The 8,085-nt window shown below is 36.4% G+C and overlaps 1 protein-coding gene across 1 annotated transcript in view; it reads left to right on the forward strand.

Moving 5' to 3' along the window:
* The window catches only part of N (neurogenic locus Notch protein), a 294,834-nt gene that overhangs the window by 46,189 nt on the left and 240,560 nt on the right, over positions 1–8,085 (forward strand). The gene's annotated exons all lie outside the window — the stretch shown is intronic.

Genomic DNA, 8,085 nt, shown 5'->3' on the forward strand with positions numbered 1-8,085 from the left:
TTATTTGCAACATTACATGGTAACAACACGTCATATATAAGCAGAACATATTAATAGCAGTTATAGTAAAAGATATTTTAATAAAAGTTTCTGTGATATGTGTGTCATATATTAAATAGGTACTTGAGACTGTTTTAGAAATCCTGTTTATAAAAATGTCCCTATACGTAAAACTAAAATGTATAAAAGTGTATAATTTTTCGCTAAAGATTCAAATAATTAAAAATATTATTCATTCGCTATTCACTTATGTCTATATGTTTGAGAAATATGTGGTAGAACCGATAATATCTGACGTACGTTGCGTTGGTCACATATTTAATATCACTCACCTGATATCTATTTCAAAACTACGTTCGCGCAAATTCGAACATACATGAAAGCTTGAATTGAAAATTTTCTGATGTCAGACGAGAGATTTAAATCCATTTAACTCACAGATAACAAGTTCATAGCGATACTTGGACTTTTAATGTTTCAAGAGGAATAAACGAGGAGAGCGGAAGACGTTAAAGATATCGGAAGCGATTTTCGAGTGTTTAACGGGTGGTTTTTTTTTTAATACGAGTAGGAGTGGTTGTAAAAATGTTAACGCGACGTAGAAACGAGGAGACGTGTGTAACCTCCGACCCCGACTGCGAATGAGGCTACAGTGCAACGACCTTCTGAAATGTTGGGTCGCGAATAGTAAAAGTGGATCTTCCACCTCGTCGAGAATGAATTAAACTCACCTCGGGAGTTTGCTAGGGAAAACGCTTGGCGCAGGAGGCAGCCAACGGTGAAGCATAGCTGCACATCACGCTGATATTCTGACGGTGATACCGCACACGGGTTATATACACGTGGCGGGTTACGTAATCCACGAGGTCGTGACTCGCGCTACCCATCTCCATCGCGTGGCGTACGCACTGTAATGTGCACCGCAAATGCATAAGCGTCGTCCGTTGGACGGTTTCCTCGAGTGGGTAAAACCGATTAGTCGAAGCGAATTTTTCAATTTTCTAACTTAGGCTGCGGTCCATTCACGCTTGTGAGCATCATTTATCTTCATTTAATGTACATTTGATAAACAAAGATGAAATAATTTCAAGAATATATTAGAAGCGTGAATCGGACCACAGCCTTACGGAAGGATGTTTTGTAACTATAAATATCTCTCTCTTTCTCTCTCTCTTCTTTTTATAATATTTTATAATTTTGTAATTAATGTTTTCTCCTTCTTGCCCATTTTGGAAAAATACAATATTTAGGAGGTATCGACAAGTATAAGTGTGAGTCTCTTGAGGGTCAAACAATACATTACAGCACTTCTTCGAGCCTTCGTGTATTCGTGTGAGGCTGCAAGAAAAAAAGTAGCGACACACCTCGCATCGATCTTTTGATCTACGCGTGGGCGGGTCGAGCGGAGCCGGCGCGCGGCGGATGAGAAATCAGCGCCCACGCTGATTGAGAGTACATATCTCTTTGATTCGAAGTCTGTTCTGTTAAGAATAAGGAGGGGGAGGAGCATACGTGCGCGAGTAAAGGGCAAGAGAGACATATTCGCTTTAATGCACTTCGGGAGAAAGCCTCGTCGTACTATATCCTCATGGCATTGACACCATCGCGTCGTTGCGCTTCGAACACGAAACATATTAGCTATGGAATTCCAATTATTTATTTAGCGAAGAATTTGAAAAATCATTCCGTTTATATAAATTTCAATGACACCTGGATCGAAATCAATTAATCGCAATATTAACGCTCAGAATTGAAATCAACGTATATAGAACATACCTTCCAGCTTTAGTTTTAAGTGTAATTAAATTGTACACAATTTTTTCAGAATTTTTTATCAACTTTTTAGTACTTTCTTTTTAGCATTTTCTTTTTTTTTTACCAACACGAGAAAATGCGGTATTAAAACATTCTGAAAAAATTCTGAAAAAAGTTTAATCCCCTCTACCTGCCCATGAAATATTTGGCGATTATTTCCAGACACCCTGTATATATTTCAACTACAAAGTGTATTTATCTTTTAATCGTGCGTTCTTGCATTATTATTTAAAAAAATTGGTAGATCGTAAAGCCAATAAATTTCCAGATTAGCAAAAATATATAATCTTGTTCTCTGCCAGTTTATAACTATTTTTTCGTTATCTGAATATTTCTACAAATTTATAATGCATTTGTTCTGTGTCGCAACTTGGTAATATATTTCACAATCAGTAAAATTACGATATATATATTTCTACTACAAAGTGTATTTATCTTTTAATCGTGCGTTCCTGCATTACTATTTAAAAAAATTGGTAGACCGTAAGGCCAATAAATTTCCAGTATTAGCAAAAATATATAATCTTGTTCTGTGCCAGATTTATAACTATTTTTTTGTAGTCTGAATATTTATATTATTTCTATAAATTTATAATGCATTTGTTCTGTGTCGCAACGCAACTTGATAATATATTTCACAATCAGTAAAATTACGATATATATATTTCTACTACAAAGTGTATTTATCTTTTAATCGTGCGTTCCTGCATTACTATTTAAAAAAATTGGTAGACCGTAAGGCCAATAAATTTCCAGTATTAGCAAAAATATATAATCTTGTTCTGTGCCAGATTTATAACTATTTTTTTGTAGTCTGAATATTTATATTATTTCTATAAATTTATAATGCATTTGTTCTGTGTCGCAACGCAACTTGGTAATATATTTCACAATCAGTAACATTACGATATATATATTTCTACTACAAAGTGTATTTATCTTTTAATCGTGCGTTCCTGCATTACTATTTAAAAAAATTGGTAGACCGTAAGGCCAATAAATTTCCAGTATTAGCAAAAATATATAATCTTGTTCTCTATCAGATTTATGATATCAGACTCGCATGCACGTATGTACCGTATGCGAGAACCGCGGTCAGTGCATCGGGCGAACATTTATCCTGTGGGAAGCACGTGAAAGAGAGAAAGAGGTCGCGGATTGTGCATCATTGTCGTGGTAGCGTGTCTCGTAAATGCATAACATTTACGTGCACGTCTCCATACCGGTTGAAATATCGGATTTTACGTAAGTACGCGATGCACAGTTTCGCGCGTTCGATACCGAGAGCGGTGCGCGACATGATGCAAAATACCGCCGTCCCACCGCCAGTTTAACATAACCCTGGTAACGTATCGCAAGGATAGCTACACGCAATTTCAACGCACGCGTGATGGCACGCACTCGCGTGTGTGCATCGTGCAGTCGATTCGAGTCTCGGATTGCGCTGCGTCGTTTATTATCGCGCTTTATCGCGCGACCCTGCAAGAGTCCGTCCTATATCGAATTCGTATTATTCCTCACGTTATTGTTTCCTTTCATGTAGCATATCATGGATTCTTGAGATATCGAAGATTGCAATGACATGCGCGATTGCTGTTTTATATAATATTGAGAGCAGAGAACGATATGTTAATTTAATTGATTGTAATGCGGAAAGACAGATAGAATGTGAAAACATTTTATGTTGTATAAAATTAAATTATTTTAATTATACGATTTAGTAATATATATACTTTTAAGACTCTGTTTTTCTGATTAACTTGTGATTAGACTTAACTTGATGTTTTATCCAATGAGCTTTATTTATAATGCTGTCATAAGTGAAGCCCATTGAAACATCAGGTTAAGTTCAATCACAGGTGAACTAGATAATGAAAAATTGGTCCTAAGATTTTCACGGATATTTTATTCAAAGAAACTACGCGCTTTGTAGATTATGTCCGTGTCTTAATATATTGTTAAATATAAAAGTTTCGTGAATTCGCAATTCACTTTATCAAAACGAGAGACGACCTGATACTGATTTAGTCATTAACTGTTATTTACTTGTTATTTAATTCTGCCAGTTTATACATATGCAACTAACATTTATACATATGTAATAAGAGAAGAATCAGAAATTCGAGAAAAAATATTATACTATATTTTTTCTTTAAAGGTAAATTTAGACCATTTATCGAAATGGATAAAATTTGTATGTATACAAAATTTTACGTATAAATAATGCAACTCGAGTTTCCCGCATTTGCTAAATTGCGAGGAGGTTCCATTATTAGCGCTAGCGCGAATTAATTTTGTGGACGAGAGCAGGAAGGAAGGCGTAATTCAACGGTGGCTTTCTACCGTGGCAGTAATTTACTCTGGAATTGAAACAATTAAACTCATTTTTCCTCGGAATAATGCAGATTATTGTGCGAGCACACATGATGGTACAGCTGTCCGCCGGAGGTTGAAAGTGAAAATACCATGGCGATTACGTAACCACCATAATTAAATATTCATTCCAACAATCTTTCTTTAATCATTCGTTTGTTCATGCTCTTTTTTTCTTCTTTCTAATTCCATGTCGGTCAAAGGAAAATGCATTACACGCGTGTGTAGAAATTTTTGCTATTTCGATGAAAAATTACAATAGAATTCTCTTAATAAAAATGAGACAATAATGCTTAGAGTACAGTCAACTTTTTACAGCGTATATAATCGCAATCCACTGATTTTTTTCTTCGCGAGCAACCTTGACATAAAAAGTATTCAAGGTTAATACATCTGCCATTTCGATCAATAATAACAGTATAACGATCAAGAACGGCCAAGTGCGAGGAATCTATTACGACCGCAACAATAGATGACGCAATGGTCGTGCTTCAATTTCTCCAGTCGAACACGACCGTTCCTCTCGATTAGCACTGACTGCGATGGTTAATCGTCCGTGTCAGCAGCCGGAAATCCTGACGAATCACACCGAAAAAGAGAGAGAGAGATGGTTTGCTCATCCCACGTATAACGAATTACGGACGAGCGCGAACGTGCGTACACGCAAGTGCGTCGACGACAGCACTTGGAGAACGGAGCCGCGGAGTCACAGAGGAAACGGAGGATTTGTCACGAAGGCAGTTTGGTTTAACTGATCTCATCCGTCTTGGTCGCGAACGAGGCGACGCGTCGCCCAGCCGATTGTCTTCGTTCTCGTTGTCGTCGCGACGACGTTGACAGCTGGTCGACTTTATTGCGCGCCTCACTCGAGCTTCGCTTGCGTCAAACAGATTGAATCGTCTCGATGGCCCTGACAGGCCAATGACCATGGGTTAATTCAACGAGCGTACGTACTGTTAAACTACATGCAGAAATTCAAAAAATTACGTAGCTCTTCCCTGTTTTGAGTATTTTCATGCTTCATGCTCGTGCGGATTAAAAAAAAGAAGATATAGTTCATCTAAATTCTTAAATATAAATACTCTTTTAGAAGATTTTCTATATTATTGAGTAAAGAATTTTTTGAGAAAATTTATATACACTGTTAAAAATAAAATGTTAATTTTAACTTAAAGACGTATAGTGGACTTTCTGAAACATGCAAAAATGTTAAAATTCATATTTTTATTTAAATGTCTCAGAAAGTCCACTATACGTCTTTAAGTTAAAATTAACATTATATATATATATATAGTTAAAAATAAAATGTTAATTTTTAACTTTAACTATATATATAAAAGCTTTGTAAAAGTTTATGAATTTAGATCGTATAACCTATACATATCGCGTGTGAGAGGTGACGACCGAATAATGTGTGCCATTACTGACATTTTCAAACGTTAAGACGGCTTTCTGCGTCCCACGCGACTTCATGAAGTCTCGTGCTCATTACGTCACAGGCTTTACTCCATTGATAATTCTTCCTTGGCAGCTCGACCTGACGTGATGGATGCGGATATCGAATTAGGTGAATTTTTTAGAAAATGATTGTGTGGAAGATGGATTCGTAAATAAATAGCAAATCGAATAATAAATAAAATAAAATTGAAGCGACGACGCGACTAGCTGATAGAACTTAAAAAATTTGCAAATTTATGCGAAGGTAATCTTGCAGGAAGTTGAGAGTTCCTTGTACAACGATACGATGGGGGGAAGAAGAGAGGGAAGGGGGTTCAACTTAAATGACGCGGCTCTCCGTTGCGGTGTACTCTGATAAAACATAAGTACACGAGGTGCACCACACTCTCTGCACTCTCTACACTCTCTCCGCGCCTCTCTCGCTGCTTGTCTACGCTAAGCGGTTATTTGCTGCGTTGTTATTATACCGGCGCTGGATACGCGTGCATTAGTTGTTCATAGTGCTTTATGTGCCACGTTGGCCACGTTAATCGAGCCCTTAAACGCACGCTTTTCTGCACGGGCGATTTAGCCTGTCTTTTTATCACTTCTTACGCGCGACACGCGAAAACGCGTCACCGACGTGGCTCGATATTAAATTTTATGGGAAGGATAAAAATTTCACCTCCGTGATCGTAAAACTCGCTTTTACTGCGTGTCGCCATCAATACTTGGATAAAACGTACGGGTTGCAACAAGAAAGAATTTATGTCAAGTATCGACGAAGAACAAATGTTGAATAAATTTCAATAATCGCATAGATATTGGATCTATCAGATTTTTGGATTTTTTGGTGAACCACGAAATTTGATGACGTCGCTTTTATCTTTTTTACCGAATGTACGTTCTACGTACGAATGCGTATGAAATTATTCGAATTGCTAACAATGGTTAAGCAGAATATGCGACGCGAATAGTTTCGTTCAATCCTTTTCTTCTTGGTAACATTTACATTGAGAGAGCTACCAATATTCTCTCTCTGTCTCTCTCTGTTAAAAGTACTGGAATACGAGACGTTTTGTATTCCTCCTCTTCCCTCTCTTTCTTTTCGCCTTCTCAGCTTTTTATCTCCGTCCTCTTCGTTGGGTCCTACACGAAAGTTCAATTTGCACGGTATGTTTGCAAAGGTTTTCTTCGAACCCACCTTGGATCGAATCCACCTTGGACTCCCTTTCTTCGTGATGCACTCTAATTGCAATGAGGTTTCGATAAGCGAGATTTCGCGTTTTCTTGTGTAGTCATTCGTGATTCGCATAAAAAGCCTGACATTTTTTATTAGGACTCTTTATATCAACCGCAGTGTGAGAGGGAAGAGCCTTAAAAATAAAATCTCCAATCATTACCGATTTCGTATATCTCTCAGATTGATATTACATTTATATATATATATATATATATGTATATATATATATATATATATATGCATATTTTTATTTTACAATAGTATAGCCTGTCCCAAACTTATACAGCTCACGAGCTAAACGTTTCCCCCTTTCTATCGTCTTTTTAAGCGAGACAGAAAACAAAACAGATAGACACTAGAACGGTCACTGGACAGAATTCTAGTGTCTTATCTTTTTTATTTTCCTTCTATTTTGCTCGTCTCAAGACGTTGAAGAGGGGAGGAAGTTTAGCTCGCGAGCTACATTTTGAGCAGGTCGGTAATTCATAGTCGATTCTTATCTTAAGACCGTCTTACTCTTTAAATTTCCTGGAGTGAAATCTCACTTTTTTGGAGTGAAAAGTCACTCCAAATATTCATGAAAATACTGCCAATCAAAGTGGAGCGAAATTTTACTTTTCAAAAGAGTGAAATTGTTCACTCTTCATTTGAATTTATTCTTCAGCTCTAAAAAGAGTGACTTTTCTCGGAGAGAGGATGTTTTGTAACTTCATAAAGTGTCGCAGGCATTTTTTGACTAAGTCTTGAAATCTCTAAATACTTTATCTATACAGGAGTACAAATATATTAAAGATTGAAGACATGAATTTCGATTTATTACATTTTATTAACGATTTTAATAGAAATTAATTTTTTTCATTATCCTAAAGTACCTATACAAAATATCTTAACCTCTGTTCGTATCCTTTTGATTTCTATTTTATGTATGTACAAATGTATAAACAGACTTACCTCTGATAGATTCATTCCCGAGTTTGTCAAACACTTGACGTTGTTCATACACTCAAAACAACTAAACACAGTTAATAATTGGCAATTATAATAATCGGCACTTGTACGAGAACAAGAACTGAGAAGTCATTAGGCGTGATTTGGCGAGATTTCTGCACTTTAAGTTGGAGTGAAGTTTAGAGCATTAACAATTTCACTTTAAAAATAAGAGTGAAACTTTTCACTTTTTGTCTTACTGTGAAAGAATTCACTTTATTAAAGTGAAT

The sequence above is a fragment of the Acromyrmex echinatior genome, chromosome 3 (assembly GCF_024713525.1).
Source record: "Acromyrmex echinatior isolate Ae372 chromosome 3, ASM2471352v2, whole genome shotgun sequence".
Lineage (NCBI taxonomy): Eukaryota > Metazoa > Arthropoda > Insecta > Hymenoptera > Formicidae > Acromyrmex > Acromyrmex echinatior.